At 33.3% G+C, this 13642-nt stretch overlaps 4 pseudogenes; all 4 read right to left on the minus strand.

The window, feature by feature from the left end:
- Positions 1 to 4857: 4857 nt before the first annotated feature.
- On the minus strand, positions 4858 to 6278 carry LOC150033424 (uncharacterized; annotated as a pseudogene).
- A 38-nt stretch (positions 6279 to 6316) lies between these two features.
- Positions 6317 to 7656, minus strand: LOC150033425 (uncharacterized; annotated as a pseudogene).
- A 164-nt stretch (positions 7657 to 7820) lies between these two features.
- LOC150033426 (uncharacterized) lies at positions 7821 to 9867 on the minus strand (annotated as a pseudogene).
- Positions 9868 to 10015: 148 nt separating this feature from the next.
- LOC150033427 (uncharacterized) lies at positions 10016 to 11179 on the minus strand (annotated as a pseudogene).
- Positions 11180 to 13642: the final 2463 nt, after the last annotated feature.

Here is a 13642-nt window from a genome sequence, read left to right on the forward strand (position 1 = left end):
CTATGGAGACGAAGTACGTAGTGGCTTACGAAGCTGCTAAGGAGGTCATCTGGCTAAGGAAGTTCTTGACAAAATTGGAAGTTGTTCTAAATATGTCTAGGCCAATCACCCTCTATTATGACAATAGTGGTGTTGTGACGAACTCCAAGGAGCTAGGAGTCATAGACGTGGCAAACACATAGAGTGGAAGTATCACTTGATCTGCTAGATAGTGCATCAAGTGGACATGATCATCACGAAGATCACTTTAAAGCACAATGTTGCTGACCCATTTACGAAAGCTCTCATGGCTACAATGTTGAGGTCACCTTCAGAGCATGGGTCTACGGGACCACCCGCGGCTAGACTAGGGCAAGTGGGAGATTTTATTCTATTGGACTTTTATGCCCTAATTTATTGTTTTTTACACCCCACTTCGTTTTAGGACAAGTGGGAGATTGTTGTGATTGATGCCCTAAATTCTCGTGTACTGTAGTTTGTAAATAGTTTGTACGAATGCTTGTGATGTATAATATATGATATTTACTTCACTTCTTGATTTTGCTCATTTGGATGTTTTATTTGCTTTACCACAAGCCAATAAACTAAAATCCCTGGTTGTCTTTATGTAACTTAAGCATGTATGTGGTGACATACAAGTGGATCATGTCTTAAGTGATAACCAAAATGGTCTGTAGTATATGGATATAGGAAGGAAACCTTATCCTGGTAACTCTACAGATGTGGTGCCCTTTGTGGAATGGTTACAAGTGTTGTGACTTATCACAGATGGTCTGATCTTGATCATTCGTGTAGGGGACATGTGAGCAGGAGCATCCTATACAAAGAGTTTGTATAAGACTTGACCACGAAGTGTTAATGTCATGTTATATAACACCGTTCATGACAGAAACTTCACTTCACTAGGATGGTCATAGGTAACACGACCTCAATCCTGGGTGAGTTGGGAACTCCAGCCATTGAGGGTGGTCCTTTGATTTGTATGGGTGTGAGTGGCCAGGCTGCCGACTCAAGCCTACCACGTTGGGGATTCGTCTGATTTGGGAGCTGGGAACTCAACTACACAAGATGGAATTCACTCCTTCCCCGAAGCAGGGGCAAGTAGATAGATAGCTCTCTTAAGGGCTGATTCCAAGGCTTGAATGATGTGACACCACACACCTTCTCATGGCTCGAGAGGTGTTCACACATAGTTGGACTATGTTGTATTGTTCATTAGAGGAATCAGTGGTACTTAAGGAGTGACATGTAACTACAGGGGCAAAATAGTAAATTGGCTCAACTGTACTTACGAGCATCTATGAAGGTTTACCGTACTCATGATTGGTTATATCTGATGGACACAGAAATATATCTGTAGTAAGAAGGGTTCAGCTATCAGTCTTTAGTGGAATGCCTGACAGTTAACGGATGGTAGATCTCGTGGCTGAAGAATTTAGTAAGCTATTCACATACCGTTGGAGCTTCGAGCCATAGATCCATAAGGTCCCCTTGGTAGCTTGGATAAAAGTTGAGAATCAATTTTTAGGTCAGTTTGAAATGTTCAAATTGACAAGAGGGAGTTCGATTATATATGATATAATTGAACTGGTTAATTATATATGATATGATTGGCTAAATGTATGAGATATATTATTTTGGAGGAAATTGGATGTAAATATGATTTATATCATGTAGAGGAGAAAACATTATATTTGATATATGATATCAAACTATAGGTTATGAATATAATATAATTATGTTTATTATTTTATTAATTGGACGGTTATGAGATAATTAGCTGGCATTTTCTCCGAATTCGTGCGTTAATGGGAAGTTGAATTCAGTTCTAGTAACTGAAGAATAAAATGAATTGTTTTCGTTTTGCACGAGAGACGCATAATTGATTATGCGTCTCTCGTGCAAACGATCACTTAGTGTTTGATAAGTCTTCTATCACTTAGTGTTTGAGAACCTATACGCTAGCGCCCCTTCACTAAACGATCACATACCCTCGCATGCACTTTCCTAAACGATCGTTTACCATTTCATAGACAATCGCTTAGCGCCTGAGCATATCTAAACGATCGTATAAACGCCACTAAGCTTTTACTACACGATTGTGTACCTCACACTAAACGATCAAGCACCCGACTATACGATAGTCTTTTCTCCCACTTGCTTGATCGTAGTACACGATAGCCTTTCCTCCTCCCCTCTACCAATTCCATCAAAGCCCAACCTTTGGATTCTCACTCTGAGAATACTGAGGGCTTCAAGTGATGGTGTCATCCCCATTGAGTTGTTCGTGCGAAGCTGTTCATGTAGACGATCAAGTTGTTGCTGGGCGATTACATGCTGGACTAGAAAGAGCGAGAGGAGTTCGTTCATAGTGAGACCGAGTTTTGTAAAGAAAAGTTTTCAACTGGTATGTTCTCTCGGTCTTTTGTTTTTATCTTTTAAGCATGTCAATAATTTAGTGTTATCAATGCATATCTGTATGTTTGAATGTATATGTGGAAATTCTATCACAATGAAATGAAAAATCTGCTTCTGCTCATAGGTACTCTTGTATAAGAGTTCTTTCAAAGATTTCAAATCAGTAAGTGATTACAACTCCGCATTATTTAAAATCAGTTCGAAATTGTTGTTATGTGGAGAGAAAATTATTGATGTTGGTATGTTAGAGTAGACATTTTCTACATTTCATTTCTTAAATATGCTCCTGTAGCAGCAATATCGAGAGAAAGGTTTTAAACAGTATTCTGAACCAATTTCATGTCTTCTCGTAGCCGAACAAAATAATGAGTTATTGATAAAAATCATGAATCTCGACTAACTGAGACAACACCACTCCCTGAAGTGAATGCCGTGAATGTTAATAATCATGGTCGAGGTCGTGACCGTGGCAAAGGAAGAAATAATTACTATTTTCGTGGTGGTCATTCTAATCATTCAAATTTCAAAAGAACCATACAAAATGATGATAAAAAAGTAAAAGTTCCACAAGATAAGAGAAGTGTTGAAAATAAATGCTTCCGATTTGGAATGATTAAGCATTGGTCACGTACCTGTCGTATGTCAAAATACTTAGTCGATCTCTATCAAGCATCTATGAAGGAAAAAGAGAAAAATGTGGAAGCAAATTTTGCATACCAGGATAATGACATATTTGACCCAACCCATATGAAAAATTTAGATGTGGCGAATTTCTTTGAATCATCTGAAGAGAAAATCAGAAGAATTGATGGAACCTCAAGTGTTTCCTTTGACTTTAAAAATATCTAGACTTAATGTTGTTTTTTTCCTCTTAGTAAATGTTAACCTTTGTATATTCAGAATGTTGTTTTTCTAATTGTAATTATTTTCTTTTAATGAAGAAACCTGAATCATTTTCATATGTTGGATGACCAAAAAAATGAGTAAAGAAGATCTATGTATGGCAGACAGTGCAACTATACATACAATACTTACAAGTAGAAAATATTTTTTTAAACTAATAATGCTGGAATGAAAAATAATACAATATCAGGTTCTGCAAACCTAATTGAAGGGTTTAGAAAAGCAAATATTATTTTACCTAGAGGAACAAAATATATCATCGACAATGCATTATTCTCTAGTCAACAAAAAAGAAATCTACTTAGTTTTAAACATATACATTGCAATGTTATTATATTGAGACTGATAGAAATAATAATATTGAGTATCTTTATATCATATTTATTGTCTCATATGAAAAACGTATACTGAAAGAGTTGTCTGCTTTATCTTATAGATTATATTATACTCATATACGAGTAACTGAAACATATGTAACAATGAACTCGAAGTTCATGAATCCAGACATATTTACAATGTGGCATGACAGATTAAGTCATCCAGGGTCTATAATGATGAGAAGAATTATTAATAATTCAAATTGACATCATTGAAGAGTTAGAAGATTCTTCAATCTAATGAATTATCACATGATGCTTACTCTCAAGGCAAGTTAATCATTAAACCATCACCAGTCAAAGTGGGGATTGAATCACCACTACTACAAATATAGTGTTTCTTGACTTTTTTAAATGTCAAGAATGACTTTTCTTGACGTTTTTAAAAACGTCAAGGAAGCTAGTGTCAAGAATGTCGATTTTCTTAATGTTTTAAAAACATCAAGAAAAGTGACACTTGACATTTAAACAACGTCAAGACACACAGACACTTGACATGTTTGAAATGTCAAGAATATGCGCATTCTTGACAAGGAAAAAACGTCAAGAAATTTTGTGAACTTGACATTTAAATGATGTCAATAAACACATACACTTCTTGACAAAGAAAAAACGCCAAGAAATTTTGTGAACTTGATATTTAAAAAACGTCAAGAAATTTGCTTGTGATTTTTTTTAAAAAAATCTACAATGTTGACGTTTTTACCTATAATTGCTCCTGTGTTTTGATCCAACAACCACATTTGGTATATATATGACATACATTCATCAATCAACTAAACAATATACATGCATTGACCAACTTATATATCAACAAAAAACCACCAATATCTCTTTATAAAAACTTAACTTCTTTAACAATGTCAATATATACAACCTAAGCAACATAATTCTAACATTCACTCATATGGGCACTTTCAAAATAATATAAGGAACATAATTCTAACAGTCAACCCAATATGAACAGTTTCAAAAAATACATTTCCAAAACTTCTATCAACAAAACTATCCATCTACCCACACATGTACCAATCGAAAACTACCCCCCTCCCCCGTGCATATTTGAATAATACCAAGAGATATTTACTCCTATATGGATATGAAGTAAATCCATAAATTGATCAGTCGAAACAAACACATCCAAAATGACCAACCCCGATCACATGTAGTAACCTAAAAATTCAGCCAACTCTATCCACATCTCATCTAACTCACTCGATTTGTGAGTACGATTTCCTTGTATCAATGTATAAACATAAAAGCCAAATATTATAATGGATTCTATTTTTCTCTATGCTATTTGAAATGTTGAAATAATGGTAACAGACCAAATCTGAGATGACAATGCTTCTTTTGGTCACAATATCCCCCATATACCTCATGACGTAGTATCCACATTCGGTGCTTCCAACTTATAGAGGACGCTATAGAGAAAAAACTAGTAAATAAGAATGAAGTAATCCTTACGCACTAGATGTCTACTTAATATGATGAATAAGTAGTCGTTGTTAATTTATACTTGCCTTTACTTTTCTCCATAAGGTTTGCTTTTAGCTTTTTTTAATATTCATTTGAGATTGAAACATCGCAATTGTCGTATTTGTCAAGAAATAACCACAAATTATTCTAAAATAAAGTAAGCTTTAAAACAAACACTACAAATGAAAAAGGTTAACTTATGTGTCAGTTATATATCATATATCTCAGTGATGTTATCCTTATTGAGTCTAGGTAGTACACAGTATCATCGTATGCATTTATAGCAAGTAGTGCCCAATGACCACTAGTTAATAAAATATAATTAGTATTTTTATTGCTATTGAAAATTGATAAAAACAAAACGTGTTTTAACTCACCGAGGATTAAAAGGAGCAAGAACTAATTGGTTTGCTTCTGAGACCATCAGTCTACTACACAGGTTTCGAGTTTTAACTTCCTGAGAGTTATGTCTAGAGGAAATGAGAGATGGATCTACAAAAGTGTGTTGTGAACTTTCCTTTGAATCAATAAAGGATGAGTGCAAGTACCTACAAAAGATTTATAACATAACTATAGACAACCAATATTGTAAAGAAACGTCAGAACTGAAGTCTACAAAAATAATAATATAACTTATGCCATGTAAGCCACCAAAGTCATTATTTTGACTTCATCCATGTTACAAAAGTTAATTATGTCCTTTCACAGGATACAACTCTTTCGACTAATGCCAAAAAGTCCAACTGGAAGTTGTAAAGAAATACTCTACTCTTTGGCCATCACCTTCTCAACATATCTAAGAATGGATTTCAAAGGTACCAGAAGAATCAATCTTGAGTCACTAACTTCTTTTTTCTTAGTCATTTCCATTGAAGATTTCTCCTAATGCAGCAAAATCATAGCAACAAAAGTATATAAAGTAGAAAAATTAGACATTTGATGAACTTAATTTATTTTATTAGTGTCACTTACCTTAAAGATTTTCAAATCTTCTACATTGTAATTTACATTCACCTTTATCTTGTCTCTTCGTTTCTCTGGGGACTTAAACTCCTCCACCTTAATCTTCTCTTTATGTTTCTTTTCATATGCAGTCTTCATTTTGTCTTTTTGTTTATCTTGAGATTCAATCTCATCTGCTAAAAATTGCTTTGAGCAATTCCATGTCCAGAAAATGCTGTAGAAGATGACATTTGAAGATGAGCTTCTAATTCTCTAACACGTTGACAAAGTGCTTTATTCTCACCTACAATTTCCTTGTTTTCATCCTTCCCATGTTTTGACTTTCGTTTCACTGTATGAAAGTAAACTGTTGGAGTAACAAAACCACCAACCCCACGCACACGCCTGTGCCTTTCTTGAGTACCCAAAGCTTGTGTTAAGATATCATTGAGAGAGTGATGTTTGAGGTACAATGGATCTATATTATTCTTTGAGATCTCATCCTAAAAAGAAATGAAATTTAATATAATTAACCTATATGTCATATACTTCATGTAAATTTGATACTTGTCTTACTATTCGATTGACGACTTATTGAACATCTTCATTGTCGTATTCTCCTTTCTTATTAACTCAAGCCTTCTTCCACAGGTTAGCTTGATCGAAATCACTTTCATTTGAAGATACTTTATTCTACATTAAAATGAAGAAAAAAAATTAGATATTATGATAAATTTAGGAATCCTGAGAACATATATTAAATTCTTACCATCTCCTCAACAAGGTTAGCATAATCTTTCCTTGAAATTCGATGATTGTACTTATCTTAGATTGACGTTCTTGTTTCAAGCGTCTTTTTTCCTGTACAAACGTAATGATTATTAGTAGGGAATGACATAACAAATATTTATAAAATTAAATTAATAATTTACCTGAAACTTTACATACAATCTCGATCTTACAAACTCTTTCCAATGACTTTGATCAATAAATTAATACTTTTCTGGTGGATTTATCAGAAGTTGAGGTTCATCTTTAAATGTCATAATGTATTTTGTTGTTAACCAATTCTTAAATTGACGAAAAGCTATTTTTGCAGTTTTCATAATGTTCTTCCTAGATCTTGTATCAGTTATAAAGGCGACCTAAACATTGAAAAGTTAGTAAAAATATTACATATATATCTACAATATTATCAAGATAAAAAATTGAATATGTATACCTCAACTATACTATATATATTATCTTTCAACTCAGTAGGCACATGTTTCCAAGATGTGTATATAATAGGTACATGATAATGCATAGAGGACCCAATGAAAGACTTTAACTTAGCTCCATTTTCACCAATGGGTACGCCATCTTCATTGTATTCCACAAACTTCTTTTCTCCTGCACTCCTAATACGTGTTACATCAAACATAATAGTAGCTTCCCATTCTCTCTTCTTTTGATTGGTGGTTTCATTTAACCTAACAACTACTATTTCTTTGTCACCAAACTCTAAATCTTTGTTACCCACTGTACTATGCTCCATCTGGTGTATAAATAAAAAACTACAATCAAATTTAAGAAACAATTAGCATTGTATACATATTAAGCAAACAAAAAATCAAATGTGATTGATAAAAATTATAAATTAAAAAATAATTATCATATTACACAATATATAACCTACCCATAAAATTTTTTTGTAGGTATTCATGTGCCTTCACAATTCGATTGTACATATGTTGACATGTTCTCATCCAAGTCATTATGTACATCAACATTTGACATATCATTGGATATTCCTTTACAGTGTAATATTGTATCTCCAAGTTCGTTGTCATTATATCTATCTTCAAAGTCCCTTTGTGGTGGGGTAAGCACAATTGACCATCTAACCTCACTTGGATCCTCAACATAAAATGCTTGTCTTGCTTGGGTTGCTAGTATAAAAGAATCAGACTTGTGACCTATTCTATTTAAATCAACTAAGACAAAACCGAGCTCACCGATTTTGATACCACTATTGTTCTCAACCCAATCACATCTAAACATAACAACATTAAACGTATGATAATTTAGTTCCCATATCTCTTGTATCACTCCATAAAAAGACATCTCCAATGATGAGACTTTTATCTTTTGAACTAGACACTTGCATCATTTTTGCAACTAAACTAACTCCACTATTTTGTACACTTCGATCCTTATCACAAGATTTGTGTGATAGCGACATCCATTAATTACGTAACTGTCATACGTATTCACAAAAGGATGAGGACCATGAGCAATCCACCTCAAGTTATCTGAAACTTCAGTATTTCCCATTTCAAGCTCAGTTGCAACCTACCATGAGAATTTCCATTCAACCCAGGCATTAACAAGTGTATGTAAAATAATAGGTTGAACATTTTACCTCTTCTCGTAGCCAAGATATACAAGTTTGATTATGTTCCTCTTGAATCCATTTCTAATTTTTGGACTTATTTCGATGTTACCATTGCAAAACCATCATATGTTTTCTTTGAAGTGAACATTGAAATATTGTATAGTTAGATTTATATCATAAAACTAAATGAAAAAATAAAACCAAAATCATCGAAAAAACTTACAGTAAATATGGTTGCACATCCAAAACATACTGATGAGCTTGATATAAAAGTTCTTGTTCAGGTTTAAAAAAAAACTCCTTTGGACAATGGTCTACCAATATTTGAATTGTCTAAATAGTCTTGTGAATTATGAATGTCAAGCCCAATAGGATCTAATCCAGACAGGAAATCAGAACAAAATTAAATGGCTTTTTCTACTATATAACTTTCAGTAATACAACCTTCTGGACGATATCTATTTCTCACAGATTTTTTAATGACTTTCATGAATCTTTCAAAAGGATACATCCATCGTAGATATATAGGCCCACAAAGTTTGACTTCTCTAACTATGTGTGCTGTGAGATGCACCATAATTGTGAAAAATGAAGGAGGAAAATACTTCTCCAATAACCACAATATAAGCACAATATTTCTTCCAACTTTTCTAATTGCTGCACATCTAGGACCTTGTTGCATACCGAATTGAAAAATATACACAATTGAGTTATGGCATACCGAACATGTTCTGGTAGCACTGATTTTATCATAATAGGAAATAATTGTTGTAAGAGCACATGACAATTGTGAGATTTTAAACTATTAATCTTTAAATCTGTAATCGACACAAGGTCTTTAACATTCGAAGAGTAACCTTCAGGAACCTTTATTCCTGACAATGTCTTTAAAACACAATGTTTTTCTTCCTTTCTAAGAGTATAACACGCGGGAGGAATGAAGATTTTTTTGTCACCGCTAACAGGTGCAAGCTCTAGTCGGATTTTTAAATGAACTAAATCACGTCTAGCATTCAATCAATTCTTACTTTTCCCTGGAATATCAAGAAGCGTACCTAAGATATTCATGTAAACATTTTTTTCAATGTGCATCACATCTAAACAATGCCTGATTTGAAGATCTTTCCAGTATGGCAGCTGAAAAAAAGAAGACAACATGTTCCAACAAATCTTTGAACTTCCTTTCGCGGTTTGTTTTTTATTATTCTTCTTTCCTTTAGGAAATTCAAGATCTTTGATTTTTAAATATATAGGCTCCTCAGATAGTAGTTCTAAAATTGTACCAAGTTCCTTTTGACTGTTAAACAACTTTTTTTGGTGTTGGTACGAATGATTTCGTGCTAGAAATCTTTGATGTCCAAGGTATGCCATTGTTTCCCATATTTCAATCTTATATAAGACGTATTGTCTCCACAAATTGGACACACCTTATACCCTTTCACACAACATCCACTTAGTTTACCATATGTAGGAAAATCGTTGATTGTCCACAACAAAATTGACAGTGAGTTGAATAATTCTAAGCATCATAACATTCAACACCACTTTTCCATAACAATTTTAAATCTTCAATTAATGGTGCTAAGTATGTGTCAATGTCGTCCTCTGGTTGTTTTGGATCTGGAATCAACATTGATAGCATCATGTACTTTCTTTTCATACACAACCATGGTGGAAGATTATAAATAACCATCACTATAGGCCAACAACTATATTTAGAACTCATTTCACCATGTGGATTTACTCCATCAACTGACAATGCCAAACGACGATTCCTAGGTTCAGAACCGAAGTCTAGCCATTTAGAGTCTACTAACTTCCAAGCTGGAGAGTCTGTAGGATGTCGTAACTTACCATCTACAATTCTTTCATCAACGTGCCAAGTCAAGTTTTTCGCACAATCAATACTTCTAAAAAGCCTTTTGAATCGTGGAATTGGTGGAAAGTACCATATCACTTTTGAAAGGTATTTGTTTTTTCCCACATTTTGTATCATTCCTATTTTTCCACCTTGATTCACCACATTCAGGACATTCAATTGCATCTGCAAATTCTTTTCTATACAAACAATAATCATTTGGGCATGCATGAATCTTCTCATATTCTATTCCTAGTGGACCTAAAGTTTTCTTTGCTTCATACATTGAATTTGAGAGCTCATTGCTAGTGGGTTAAATTTCCTTTAAAGTTTTGAGTAGTTCTGAAAAACTAGTATCACTTCATCCATATCTAACTTTTAAATTATACAATTTGACTAATGTAGACAACTTAGTGTGTTTTTTGCACCCTTCATATAATGGTTTTTAGCATCATTAAGCAACTTCTCGAATCCATTTGGATCTCTTGAATATTCCTTGTGAGCAACTTCAACCATTTTTTTTAAACTTCCTACACTAGTCTCTTCATACATATAGGTGTCAAACTTAGAAGATTCTCCACAGAATGATGAGTTCGGAAGTTTTTTCCCATGCCAAAACCAAATTTTATAACTTTCATCAATCCCATTGACATATAAATATTCTCTAATATCCTTGCTACTATGCTTTTCACAATTCCCACATTTCAAACAAAGACAACGAATATAGGAGCTATTTGTATTAGAAAATCCAAATTTTATGAAGTTTTCCACACCCAATTCATAATTTTTGGATAACCTACTCTTGTGCATCCATGATTTATCCATGATTATAAATCTAGTAAGAAAAGATGATAAACAATGATCAACTTCAAAAAACAAGTTGTGGAAAATAAACAAGTTCCCGATACATACAACTTGTCATTTCTAGCTCTACAACATTCAAACCTCGAGAAAGTAAGACAAATTAGAGAATCTCAAGGTAAATCAAAGAACAAAGACAAACACATCTAAAAAAATTGAACCCATGGTGTAATCAAACCTCAAAAAATTGAACCCAAGGTGTGCACGTGCTCTAATGTGCTAAACATATATTAATTCCAACAACTAAAAATTGAACCCAAGTTTGGCAAAGCATTACTTAGTTCATAAAGCCCCCAACAAATTAGATACATTGACATATCTAACTTTGGCAAGCATTTAATTAAAGAAAAATAACAGGTTCTCTAAAATTAAAGCCCTAACTTTGCCAAAGTGGCAATCCCAACTATGGCAAGTTCTCTAAAATTCAATCTCATTCAATATGAAACAAGAGTTTATTATGAGATTCAAGAATATACATGAGAGATTAAACCCTAACTTTGAAAGTTCAAGCCTCAAACCAAAAAAATCAAGCCCTAACTTTGAAAGTTCATGCCTCAAACCAAGAAAATCAAGCCCTAACTTTGAAACTTCATGCTTCAAACCAAGAAAATCAAGAATTAAACCTAACCTAAACAAGATTAAGCCTAATCTAAACAAGAAAATCAAGATTAAGCCTAATCAAATCAAGAAAATCAAGACTTAAACCCAATCTAAATAAGAAAATCAAGATTAAGCCCTAACTTTGAAAGTTCATGCCTCAAATCTACTTACTTCAATGAAGAATCTCTTCAAAATTGATGGAATAACAAAGATGCATCAAAGGGAAGTGAAAAACCAAGAAGATTTCAAGTGTATTGCGCAAAAAATCAATTGTATAGACTGCAAATCGACTGCTGGAATTTGTTTTAAATCTATTTGATAGAGTCGCGACGCTACTAAAAGAGCGTTGTAAGCGTGTGTGAGGCGCGCACGTTTTTCATTTTTCCGTCAAAATACGTAGCGTTGCAACACTACCCCATATATTTTATAATTCTTGACGTTTTAATTGAACTTGAAATTTTTAAAACGTCAAGTACTGTATTTTCTAGGAAAATTGCAAAACCCCCGTTTTTTAAATCAATTCTTGAAGTTTTTTTTATATTTAAAATCATCTATTTCTTGACATTTTTTTTCATGAAAAGGTCAAATATTTAAAATTGCAAACGTCAAGAAATGTGGTTTTTCTTGTAGTGCACCTGCATTTTTAGAACGAATCCATGGTGATATATGTGGACCTATTAATTCACTAAGTAGACCATTTAGATATTTTATGGTATTAATAGACACAACCAACAGATGGTCACACGTGTGCTTATTATCAACTCGAAATCTTGCATTTGCAAAATTACTTGTTCAAATAATTAAGTTAAGAGCATAATTTCCTGATTATACAATTAAGACCATTCGTCTTGATAATACTAGTGAATTTACATCTTAAGCTTTTGATAATTATTGTATGTCAATTGGGATAAATGTTCAACATTCTGTAACTCATGTTCATACACAGAATGTTTTAGCAGAATCATTCATAAAACGTTTGTAGTTAATTGCTAGACAATTGCTTATAGAGCTAAGCTTCCTACATTTGTATGCGCACATGCTATTTTGCATGCAGAGTCATTTGTACACATTAGGCTAGTAGTTTATTATAAGTATGTGATAACTTGTAGAAATACAAGTTATTTTACTTCTTTTATCTAAAACAATTAGGAAAAAAACTCTAAAAATGCAACAAGTTGATAAGGAATCCATAAAAATAATTATATCATGCGATCACACACACAAAGTCTCTTTATCTACGAAAGTTATAAAAATTGTGCTTTTTTTGGTGTAGAAAATCTACTTATACGATCGCAAGGAATTATCAACGCCAACATTGAAATCGTATAGTTGAACAAGTTGGTAGCCTTATGCGATAAAGGATGACATGATGCATGAGTGGTGAAAGTCACATTAGAGACCAAGTTGATAGCTGACAAGAAAGCTTCACGACGGAGCTAATGAACTTCTGACGCGGAGCAGGCGACACATCAGGACATGAATTTAATGTACCTTATTAGCATAATCATTAGTAAGAGAAGAAAAAGTTGCACCTTGACGCCTATAAATACACAACAAAATTTCCATGCAAAAACACAACCAAGATATTGGATAAAAACTCTGCACAAATTCTTATTCAAAAAACACTTCCTCTTCGACCCTCGTGAAATCTTAAGTAAAAGCTTAGGATTCCTCTCTGGATATAGAAAGAAAAGCTCACCTTCAACACACTCTTTGTGAAGTAATCGTTTACAAAGCTGAAGGGAGAAAGGAATTGCATATCACGACTTGACTTTCTATCTCTATCTCTTTTCTTCTACAGTTGTTATTTGTATTGTGCAAACGTTG

The sequence above is a fragment of the Benincasa hispida genome, chromosome 10 (assembly GCF_027475165.1).
Source record: "Benincasa hispida cultivar pf3 chromosome 10, pf3_genome.v1.1, whole genome shotgun sequence".
Lineage (NCBI taxonomy): Eukaryota > Viridiplantae > Streptophyta > Magnoliopsida > Cucurbitales > Cucurbitaceae > Benincasa > Benincasa hispida.